Here is a 12,186-nt window from a genome sequence, read left to right on the forward strand (position 1 = left end):
TTTGTAAATGTAGCAAAGATTTAATAAATTTATTGTTTTAGGCTTATATGTGTGTATATGATAAAAAAAAATAATTATGGTACATATGTGTTGACTTAAGAGAAAGTAGAAGAGCATGACACCACAGTATCTTCATAGCATCTTTTGCAGCAACCACAATATTTCAAATAAAAGGTGGAAAGGCCCCTTGGAAAATTATTAATGGAAATTTTGTCAAATGCGTTTAGTATCTGATTATAGCGTTGAAGAGAATACCTCCGAACCGAAACCAAAGACTAATAGGGCAGCAGAAGCCGTTAGATTGCAGCGGAGCTGTTTAAGACAAGATGCAACGTGACCAATTACATTTGCCCGTACATATGTATTGGGTTGCCCAAAAAGTAATTGCGGATTTTTCATATAGTCGGCATTGACAAATTTTTTCACAGCTTGTGAGACTCTGTAATTGCCTTCTTTCTTCTGTCAGTTATCAGCTGTTACATTTAGCTTGCTTTAGAAAAAAAGTGTAAAAAAAGTATATTTGATTAAAGTTAATTCTAAGTTTTATTAAAAATGCATTTCCTTTCTTTTAAAAAATCCGCAATTACTTTTTGGGCAACCCAATAGTTACTCTTCATCCCGCGCTACTTACATTTATAGGCTACTTCCGACTCGTTCTACCGATCGTACATACCTCGTGCGTACTCCTTACCCACCTACGAACCCACCTACTGCTGGTTCAATCAGACACACACACATACACAGCTTGTCTTTACTAGTATACCCATACGAATTCCGCTCATGAGTTGTGCAAACAATCAATGTGCAGAATATTGAGTGTTGGTGTGACAATGGGTGTTTATTTCAGTGTTTGTTTTTTTATACCCACCACCGAAGGATGGGGGTATATTCATTTTGTCATTCCGTTTGCAACACATCGAAATATCCATTTCCGACCCTATAAAGTATATATATTCTTGATCAGCGTAAAAATCTAAGACGATCTAGACATGTCCGTCCGTCTGTCCGTCTGTCTGTTGAAATCACGCTACAGTTTTTAAAAATAGAGATATTGAGCTGAAATTTTGCACAGATTCTTTTTTTGTCCATAAGCAGGTTAAATTCGAAGATGGGCTATATCGGACTATATCTTGATATAGCCCCCATATAGACCGATCCGCCGATTTAGGGTCTTAGGCCCAAAAAAACCACATTTATTATCCGATTTTGTTGAAATTTGGGACAGTGAGTTGTGTTAGGCCCTTCGACATCCTTTGTTAATTTGACTCAGATCGGTCTAGATTTGGATATAGCTGCCATATAGACCGGTCCTCCGATTTAGGGTCTAAGGCCCATAAAAGCCACATTTATGGTCCGATTTCGCTGAAATTTGGGACAGTGAGTTGCCTTAGGCCCTTTGACATGTTTCTTTAATTTGGTCCAGATCGGTTCAGATTTGGATATAGCTGCCATATAAACCGATCCTCCGCTTTAGGGTCTTAGGCCCACAAAAGCCACATTTATTATCCGATTTTGATGAAATTCGGGGCAGTGAATTGTGTAAGGCCCATCGATATCCTTCGTTAATTTGGTTCAGATCGGTCCAGATTTGGATATAGCTGCCATATAGATCGATCCTCCGATTTATGGTGTAAGGCCCATAATAGCCACATTCATTATCCGATTTTGCTGAAATTCGGAACAGTGAGATGTGTTAGGCCCTTTGACATATTTCTTCAATTTGGTCCAGATCGGTTCAAATTTGGATATAGCTGCCATATAGACCGATTTCTTGATTTATGGTTTTGAGCCCATAAAATGCTCATTTATTGCCCGATGTCGCCGAAATTTGGAACAGTGAGTTAAGTTAAGCCCCTTGACATACTTCTGCAATATCGCACATATCGGTCCAGATTTGGATATAGCTGCCATATAGACCGATATCTAGGTTTTAGGTTTTGGGGCCATAAAAGAGGCATTTATTGTCCGATTTCGCCAAAATTTGGGACAGTGCTTAGTGTTAGGCTCTTCGAAATGCAACTTGGCCCAAATCGGTCCAGATTTGGATATAGCTGCCATGTAGACCGATATCTCGATTTAAAGTCTTGGCCCCATAAAAGGCGCATTTATAATCCGATTTCACTGAAATTTGCCACAGTGACTTATGTTCGACATCCGTGTCGTATATAGTTCAGATCGGTATGAGGTATATGAGTATAAGGTATGAAATTTTCACCGAATTTTGATGAAAGGTGGTTTTCATATATACCCGAGGTGGTGGGTATCCAAAGTTCGGCCCGGCCGAACTTAACGCCTTTTTACTTGTTTTTTTTTTCAATACTGGAGATAATTCTCAATCAATCTGTTGCCGTTGGTGTTCTTAACGTTGGGTATTCGCTGCTATCGGGGTGAACTCTCTGGCGCTAGAGAAAGACTGGCCATAGTAGATAAGTGGCAGTGTCCTTAATCGAAACAACATGTCTAAACATAGTCCAGGTGTTTGCCCAACGATTCGTTCGCATCCGCGCTTAGCTCACATTGGCGCCTAGCTCGCTTCCTCGATTTGTTCGCATCCGCGATTTGTTCGCATACGCGATTTGTTCGCATGCGCGATTTGTTCGCATCCGCGATTTGTTCGCATACGCGATATGTTCGCATCCGCGACTTATTCGCATCCGCGATTCGTTCGCGTCTGCTCTCCGCTACTCATTCGCATCCGCGCCTAGCTCGCATCCACAGCTCGTTCGCATCTGCACTTAGCATGCATCAGCTAGGGGAAATTCGGAATAAGCATCAGAGTTGCGTAACGAATTCTTTAAAAATTCGTAAGAAAACTCTAAGGAAATTCTGAGGGAATTTTTGAAATTGCTTAGATATTTCCGATGGTTCGTTAGATTTTCGTGACAATTTCAGATAAAACTCTAAAGGAACATTCGAAATTGACCACAGAATGGGAACATTTTCTGATGTTTGATCCGAAATTCCAAACAGTTTCGGACGTGCCATCTTCTCGTGAAAATTTCTCGTGTTTTGTCTGCATTTTACCCGAAAAGTTACCTGTGATCTAAAAAAAAACATCCGAAGGAATACCAAACCCTATGTAAAATTACGGAGGTTTGCTAAGAAAATAATCAGATATTCGAACATATAGTCCGAATATTTTTCTAAATTTTTACTTTTATCTAGGAAAAATCTTAGGAAATTCTGAGTATTTTCGGATGAACGTTTGGCAAATAATCAGAAAATCTCAATATTATCCCTTAAATTTATTTTTTTTTATTTGTTTTATTTTTAACTGTTTATTTACAATAAAATAACAAAAAGACAATAAATAATTCATTTGTAATACCCCCATCCACCATAGGATGGGGGGTGTACTAATTTCGTCATTCTGTTTGCAACTACTCGAAATATTCGTCTGAGACCCCACAAAGTATATATATTCTTGATCGTCGCGACATTTTATGTCGATCTAGCCATGTCCGTCCGTCCGTCTGGTTGTAGAAAGCACGCTAACTTCCGAAGGTGTAAAGCTAGCCGCTTGAAATTTTGCATAAATACTTCTTATTAGTGTAGGTCGGTTGGTATTGTAAATGGGCCATATCGGTCCATGTTTTGATATAGCTGCCATATAAACCGATCTTGGGTCTTGACTTTTTGAACCTCTGTAGTGCACAATTCTTATCCGATTTGAATGAAATTTTGCACGACGTGTTTTGGTATGATATCCAACAAATGTGCCAAGTATGGTTCAAATCGGTTCATAACCTGATATAGCTGCCATATAAACCGATCTTGGGTCTTGACTTCTTGAGCCTCTAGAGGGCGCAATTCTTATCCGATTGGAATGCAATTTTGCACGACATGTTTTGTTATGATATCCAATAACTGTGCCAAGTATGGTTCAAATCGGTTTATAATCTGTTATAGCTGTCATATAAACCGATCTTGGATCTTGACTTCTTGAGCCTCTAGAGGGCGCAATTCTTATCCGATTTAACTGAAATTTTACACGTATTGTTTTGGTATTACTTTCAAACAACTGTGCTAAGTATGATTCTAATCGGTTCATAATCTGGTATAGCTGTCATATAAACCGTTCTTGGATCTTGACTTCTTGAGCCAATTGAACGCGCATTTCTCATCCGATTTGGCTGAAATTTTGCATGAGGTGTTTTGTTATGACTTCCAATAACTGTGCTTAGTATGGCGTAAATCGATGTAGAACCTGATATAGCTGCCATATAAACCGATCTGGGATCTTGACTTCTTGAACCTCTAGAGGGCGCAATTCTCATCCGATTTGGCTGAAATTTTGTACAACGGCTTCTCTCATGACCTTCAATATACGTGTCTAGTATGGTCTGAATCGACCAATAGCTTGATACAGCTCCCATATAAACCTATCTTCCGATTTTGCTTCTTGAGCCCCTACAAGGCGCAATTCTTATCCGAATGAAATGAAATATTACACAATGATTCTACAATGTTCAGCATTCATTTATGGTCCAAATCGGACTATAGCTTGATATAGCTCCAATAGCATAGCAGTTCTTATTCAATATTCTATGTTTGTCTAAAAAGAGATAGGTCCTTAAGTTGACCCTGGAGGTGACTGAACTTACCTCAGCCTTCGACAAAACCACGTTCAAAGATTCTACACGCTGAAGAGTATACCTCTGAACCCAATTGTGTCGGCGATATTGAATATATACACCCCAACTAAAATAGAGTCAAAATACCAAAACCCAACTAAAGAATAACCAGTAAAAACGTGTTAAGTTTGGCCGTGCCAAACTTTGGATACTCACCAACGTGGATATATTAATAATCCTATTTTATTATAACTCAACTACCATATCCATAGTTTTATCTAAATAGGGGCTTGTCTGGATCATATTATATTTAGGTCCCGAGAACTCTTATGCAAGTAACAGTTTCAGCGAAATCAGGCAATGAATCAGCTTTTTGTGGGATGAAGACCCTTAATTCCAACATCGGTCTATATCGCAGCTATATCTATATAGTCTGATCTGGATCATATCTGGATCGAATGTTGGGAGACTTAAAACAAATCACTATTTAAAATTTCAACCAAATCGGGTAATGAGTAAAGCTTTTAAGAGCTTCAGACCCTCCCCCTTACCCTTATTTTCAGAAACGCCAGATCTCGGAGATGGGTGGTGTGATTTAAGCAAAATTTTGTGTGCTCTCTTATTGTAACTTACAAACAAAAATTAGGTATCCAAATTTCGGATGGGGTACCTATGGGGGGCGCCCATTACAAACAAAAATTAGGTATCCAAATTTCGGATGGGGTACCTATGGGGGGGCGCCCCACACCCAAAACCTACTAAATATATATATATATATATATATATATATACACCAATCGTGACAATATGAGACTCAAATGAAAGGTATTTTAGATCAGAAATTGTATCTGATAACAAATTGTCGGACCAAGTGTTTGGGGGACCACCCCAACCTCCAAAACACCCCTAAATAGGACATATTTACAGACCATGGCAATATGGGACTTAAACAAAAGGCATTTGCGAGTAAAGTACGAATCTGATAACCAAATGTGGAACCAAGCTTTTTAGGGCGTTCCCTTTCCCCAAAACACCCCCAAATAGGACTTTTTTATTGACCATGGCAATACGGGGCTCAAATAAAACGTATTTCAGTGTAGAATACAAATCTGATATCCAAATGTCGAACCAAGTGTTTGGGAGGCCGCCCCTCTCTCAAAAATAACCTCCCAAACGGGACAAATTTACCAGCATAGCAATATGGGTCTCAAATGAAAGGTCTTTGGGAGTAAGGCACGAATCTGATATCAATATTCAGGAAAAAGTGTCTATGGGGCCACCCCACACCCATAACACCACCTAAATAGGACGTGCTTGCTGACAATTGCAATATGGGGCTCAATTTCAGAGCCAGGTTACTGAGTGGCCGCCCCATCCCTCAAAACAGCCCCAAACTGAATATTTCTGCCGACTATGGAAATATGGGGCTAAAGTGAAAGGAATTTGGAAGTAGACCTCGAATCTGAAGTCAACATTCAGGACCAACTGTCTAGGGTACGTCCCACCCCCAATTTGAGGCCAATGGCTTTATGGGGTTCCATCAAATGATATTTAAGAGTAGAGCACTATGCTGACTGATTTTCAGGGCTAAGAGATTGGGAGACCACCCCACTCCCCAAAACACACATAAATCGGACATTTTTACCGACCAGGTTAGTGTGGGGCTCAAATGAAACGTATTGAGGAGTAGTGCATGAATTTTATACTCACTTTCGAAACCAATTTTCTGGGAGTCTACCCCTTCCCCAAAACAAACAGCATTTATTTACTTGCCATAGCAATATGGGGCTTAAATAAACGCATTTGGGAGTAGAATGCGAATCTGATATCCAAATGTGAGACCATGTATATGGGTCACGTCCTCTTTCCCAAAACACCACACAAGGGTACAAATTTACCGACCATGACAATATGTGGCTCAAATGAAAGGTATTTCAGATCAGAAACGAAATTAGGCCTCATCCTATGAAATCCCCTAAAACCAATGCCAACATGGAGCTTTTATAAATAGTATGGTGTATAGGAGTAGGGCTTAGTGTCTGGGGACCACCTCACTTCCGAAAAACCGCTAAATCAGACGAACGTATTTACCGGTCATGGCCATATGGGGCTCAAATGAAAGGCATTTGGGAGTAGAGTACGAAATTCATATCCACTATCAGGACCACATTTCTGGTCCTGAAATTCTTGACATTATGGGGCTCAAACAAAACCATGTTCTAGCAGTATGCTGATAGTATTTCCTTAACTGACAGATCGGTCTATATGGCAGCTATATCTAAATATAGTCCGTTCTTAACTATATTCGATCTGAACTATATGTCAGCGAAATCGGGTAATAAATAAAGCTTTTATGGGCTTCAGACCCATAATCGGTAGATCGGTCTATAGTTACCCAAAAAGTAATTGCGGATTTTTCATATAGTCGGCATTGAAAAAATTTTTCAACGGCTTGTGACTCTGTAATTGCATTCTTTCTTCTGTCAGTTATCAGCTGTTACTTTTATTTATTTATTTCATTTCATGCAATGCGAAGCCATCAGGCCTATAAATAATCACACTTTTAGCTTGCTTAGAAAAAAAGTGCGCGAAATTTGATTTACATTTGTTTGTTTGGCGTCAATTTTAACATGGAGCCCACAAAGGAGCATTTTCGTCATATTTATATCCGTAAAGGAAAAAACGCGGAGCAGGTTGCTAAAAAGTTACGAGATGTGTATGGTGATAAAGCCTTAAAAGGAAGATAGTGTCAAAATTGGTTTCGCAAATTCCGTTCTGGAGATTTTTCACTTAAAGATGAGCCACGTTCAGGTCGGCCAAATGAAGTTGATGATGACCAAATCAAAGCATTAATCGAATTGGATCGTCATGTAACTGAGCGTGATAGGATAGGAGAGAAGTTAAATATACCAAAATCAAATAAAAAGTCTTGGACTGGTGAAAAACCTTGATATTTGGGTACCACATGTATTGAAAGAAATTCATTTAACAAACCGAATCAACGCTTGTGCACCTTATGCACCTTAAACGCAATGAATTCGATCCGTTTTTAAAACGAATTATAACTGAAGATGAAAAATGGATTGTTTACAACAACGTTAGTCGAAAACGATCATGGTCCAAGCATGGTGAACCAGCTCAAACCACTTCAAAGGCTGATATCCACCAAAAGAAGGTTATGCTGTCTGTTTGGTGGGATTGAAAGGGTGTGGTATATTTTGAGCTGCTTCCAAGGAACCAAACGATTAATTCGGATGTTTACTGTCAACAATTGGACAAATTGAATACAGCCATCAAGGAGAAGCGACCAGAATTGGTCAATCGTAAAGGTGTCATATTCCACCAGGACAACGCTAGACCGCACACATCTTTGGTCACTCGCCAAAAACTGAGTGAGCTTGGCTGGGAACTTTTGATGCATCCACCATATAGCCCTGACCTTGCACCATCAGACCACCATTTATTTCGATCTATGCAGAACTCCTTAAATGGTAAAACTTTCGGCAATGATGAGGCTATAAAATCGCACTTGGTTCAGTTTTTTGCAGATAAAGGCCAGAAGTTCTATGAGCGTGGAATACTAAATTTGCCAGGAAGATGGCAAAAGGTTATCCAACAAAATGGCAATTATATATTTGATTCAAGTTCATTCTAAGTTTTATTAAAAATGCATTTACTTTTTTTTTTTAAAAAAAATCCGCAATTACTTTTTGGGCAACCCAATAATTTGCAGTTAGTGAGTGCACAGTTGTCAAAATCAGTGACTTGTGCAACTCTGACTTTGAGTATGTTACTAGTTGGCGCCATTTTTCGTTGTTTGTCTGTTATAGTTCTTAACTATAATACACACACACACAACCAAAACTTGTTGACAGATAGTGCACTGCGCGAGAAAAAACGTGGTACACTACCTGGTAATTATGTCATGGGTATAATTATAATGTCAATTAGCATGGCGAAACAATTAAAGGTGGTCTCATTTGAACAACAACCTCAAATCATATGGTGCAATTCACCATGTTGTCACCAAGCTGATCGACGTTTTGCCAACACTCACAAAAAAATTTCTGTGCGTGTGTGTATACGTGTGCGTACATGAGCGGAGAATATGCAAGAAATAAGATAACAAAAAAGAGAATGCAAAAAAAAAAATCTGTTATCTTAGTACCGTCAAACCTGGCCGGATGTTAACAGCTGTTCTTGTGAGACCACCTTTTTAAATCCGCCTTGGTCAATTAGGAAGTGTCCAGAAAGTTGACAGCCTAGTGGGAATTTGCGCCACCATCACCACAGGGTTAAATAGTTGATTTCGTTGTTGTTGGGCAAGTGAGCCAACCTTGTTAATTCAAACATGGCCTGCACTGTTAATTTATCCAGAACTTCGTTGTTCTGAATAGATATAATTTCAATACAAAATTCATTGCACTGCACTATACAGTACTAAAATAAAACACAGCTATATTCTACTTAGGTTTTGTTGTTGTGGAGGTAGTGATCCTCCTCAAGCTGCTGTTGGTGAGCAAGCTCGTTCCGTTCCAAATGACCGATCACAATGGGAACAGGGTGGTCATTGGTTATTTAAAGGCGCCAAAAACTCGCCTTGTCATATCAAGCATAATAGGCATTTAGAATTTTTACAAGAGCTGGTGCCGCCCGACCTCTAGCTGAGACTCTTCGCTCGATACCACTGATTGTCCACGACAGCCGTTGCAGCATTGGAGCATTCCACTATCCGCAACCTGTGGATTCGCCCGTTAGCTCGTAGCTAAGCTTCTCGTGACACCAATGAACACCACCCAGATCGAACCTCAATGTTCCAGCCCGTATGGTGCTCGCAGCTATCCCGTGACGGGATAGGTCGTTTTTTTATACCCTCCACCATAGGATAGGGTATACTTATTTCGTCATTCTATTTGTAACTCCTCGAAATATTCTTCTGAGACCCATTAAAGTATATATTTACCTGATCGTCATGCCATTTTAAGTCGGTCTAGCCATGTCCGAAGGAGTAAAGCTAGCCGCTTGAAATTTTGCACGAATGCTTCTTATTATTGTAGGTAGGTTGGGATTGAGCATCTAGAGGTCGTAGTTATTATTCGATTTGGCTGAAATTTTGTACAACGACTTCTCTCACGAACTTCAACATATGTGTGAATTATGGTCTGAATCGGTCTATAGCCTGATACAGCTCCCATATAAACCCATCTCCCTATTTTACTTCTTGAGCCCCTTAAGGGCGCAATTTTTATTCCAATTGGCTGAAATTTTACACAACGACTTCTACTATGGTCTCCAACATTCAGTTCAATTATGGTCCGAATCGGACGATAACTTGATATTACAGCTCCAATATCATAGCGATTATTTCCTTTTATCAGATGTTTGCCTTAAAGGAGATACCGGGAAAAGAACTCGACAAACGCGATCCATGGTAGAGGGTATAAAAGATTCGGCCCGGCGTTTTTCACATAAAACAACAAATGATTTTGTGAAAACAGCAATATATCGTTAACAAAAACAACGACATATTGTTTAAAACGTGTTTTATTTATTTTGTTACTAGTAATAGCTGTTTTAAAACAACCAGCATTTGCTTTGTTTACCTTTGAGATGGTAAAGCATGCTCGGCAGATCGAGTTTTTTCTTCTGCGAAATCGATAACTTTTTGACAAATTATGTTCGTAAACCATATTCCAATTCGTATTTACAGAACGGAATTAATCTTCGAATGAAAACTCGCTCGATAACGGATACGATAATTAGGTCCAAGGATTGGACAGGCTATAGCAATGATCGCATCCTCCGTTATGCCGCAAAAAAATATAAAACTGGGACCAAATTGCCGCATACGTGAACAAGTAAAACCGTTCGAAATCTCTCTATTGTGAATTATGTATCTTTTTATTAAATGGAAATTTTTTTTTGGTTATTACCTTGATTTGGTACCCTCTAAATTTAAAATAAAATAAAACAAGTAAAAGCGTGCTAAGTTCGGCCGGGCCGAATCTTATATACCCTCCACCATGGATCGCATTTGTCGAGTTCTTTTCCCGGCATCTCTTCTTAGGCAAAAAGGGATATAAGAAAAGATTTGCTCTGCTTTTAGAGCGATATCAAGATATGGTCCGGTTCGGACCACAATTAAATTATATGTTGGAGACCTGTGTAAAATTTCAGCCAATTCGAATAAGAATTGCGCCAACTAGTTCTTTTCCCGTCATCTCTTCTTAGGCAAAAAAGGATATAAGAAAAGATTTGCTCTGCTTTTAGAGCGATATCATGATATGGTCCGGTTCGGACCACAATTAAATTATATGTTGGAGACCTGTGTAAAATTTCAGCCAATTCGAATAAGAATAACGCCAATTGCGCTCAAGAAGTAAAATAGAGAGATCGATTTATATGGGAGCTGTATCGGCCTATAGACCGATTCAGACCATAATAAACACGTATGTTAATGGTCATGAGAGAATCCGTAGTACAAAATTTCAGGCATATCGGATAATAATTGCGACCTCTAGAGCCTCAAAAAGTCAAGATCCCAGATCGGTTTATATGGCAGCTATATCAGATTATGAACCGACTTGCACTTTATTTGACATAGTTGTTGAAAGTAACAATAAAAAACGTCTTGCGAAATTTCAGCCAAATCGGATAGAAATTGAGCCCTCTAGAAGCTCAAGAAGTCAAGTCCCCAGATCTGTTTATATGACAGCTATATCAGGTTATAAACCGATTTGAACCATATTTAGCACAGTTGTTGGATATCATAACAAAATACTACGTGCTAAAATTCATTCAAATTGGATAGGAATTGTGCCCTCTAGAGGCTCAAGAAGTCAAGACCCAAGATCGGTTTATATGACAGCTATATAAGGTTATGGCCCGATTTGAACCATACTTGGCACAGTTGTTGGATATCGTAACAAACCACTCTAGAAGCTCAAGAAGTCAAATCCCCGATCTGTTTATATGACATCTATATCAGGTTATGGACCGATTTCAACCATGGCACAGTTGTTGGATAACATAACAAAACATGTCGTGCAAAATTTCATTCCAATCGTATAAGAATTGCGCACTGTAGAGGCTCAAGAAATCAAATCCCCGATCTGTTTATATGACATCTATATCAGGTTATGGACCCATTTCAACCATACTTGGCACAGTTGTTGGATAAGATAACGAAATACTTCGTGCAAAAATTCATTCCAATCGGATAAGAATTGCGCACTCTATAGGCTCAAGAAGTCAAGACCCAAGATCGGTTTATATGGCAGCTATATCAAAACATGGACTGATATGACCCATTTACAATACCAACCGACCTACACTAATAAGAAGTATTTGTGCAAAATTTCAAGCGGCTAGCTTTACTCCTTCGGAAGTTAGCGTGCTTTCGACAGACAGACGGACGGACGGACAGACGGACGGACATGGCTAGATCGACATAAAATGTCGCGACGATCAAGAATATATATACTTTATGGGGTCTCAGACGAATATTTCAAGTAGTTACAAACAGAATGGCGAAATTAGTATACCCCCCATCCTATGGTGGAGGGTATAAAAATAATTTCTGTAAACTTATTGAAATTTTCAGCAAAAAAGA

The sequence above is a fragment of the Stomoxys calcitrans genome, chromosome 1, assembly GCF_963082655.1.
Source record: "Stomoxys calcitrans chromosome 1, idStoCalc2.1, whole genome shotgun sequence".
Classification (NCBI taxonomy): Eukaryota; Metazoa; Arthropoda; class Insecta; order Diptera; family Muscidae; genus Stomoxys; species Stomoxys calcitrans.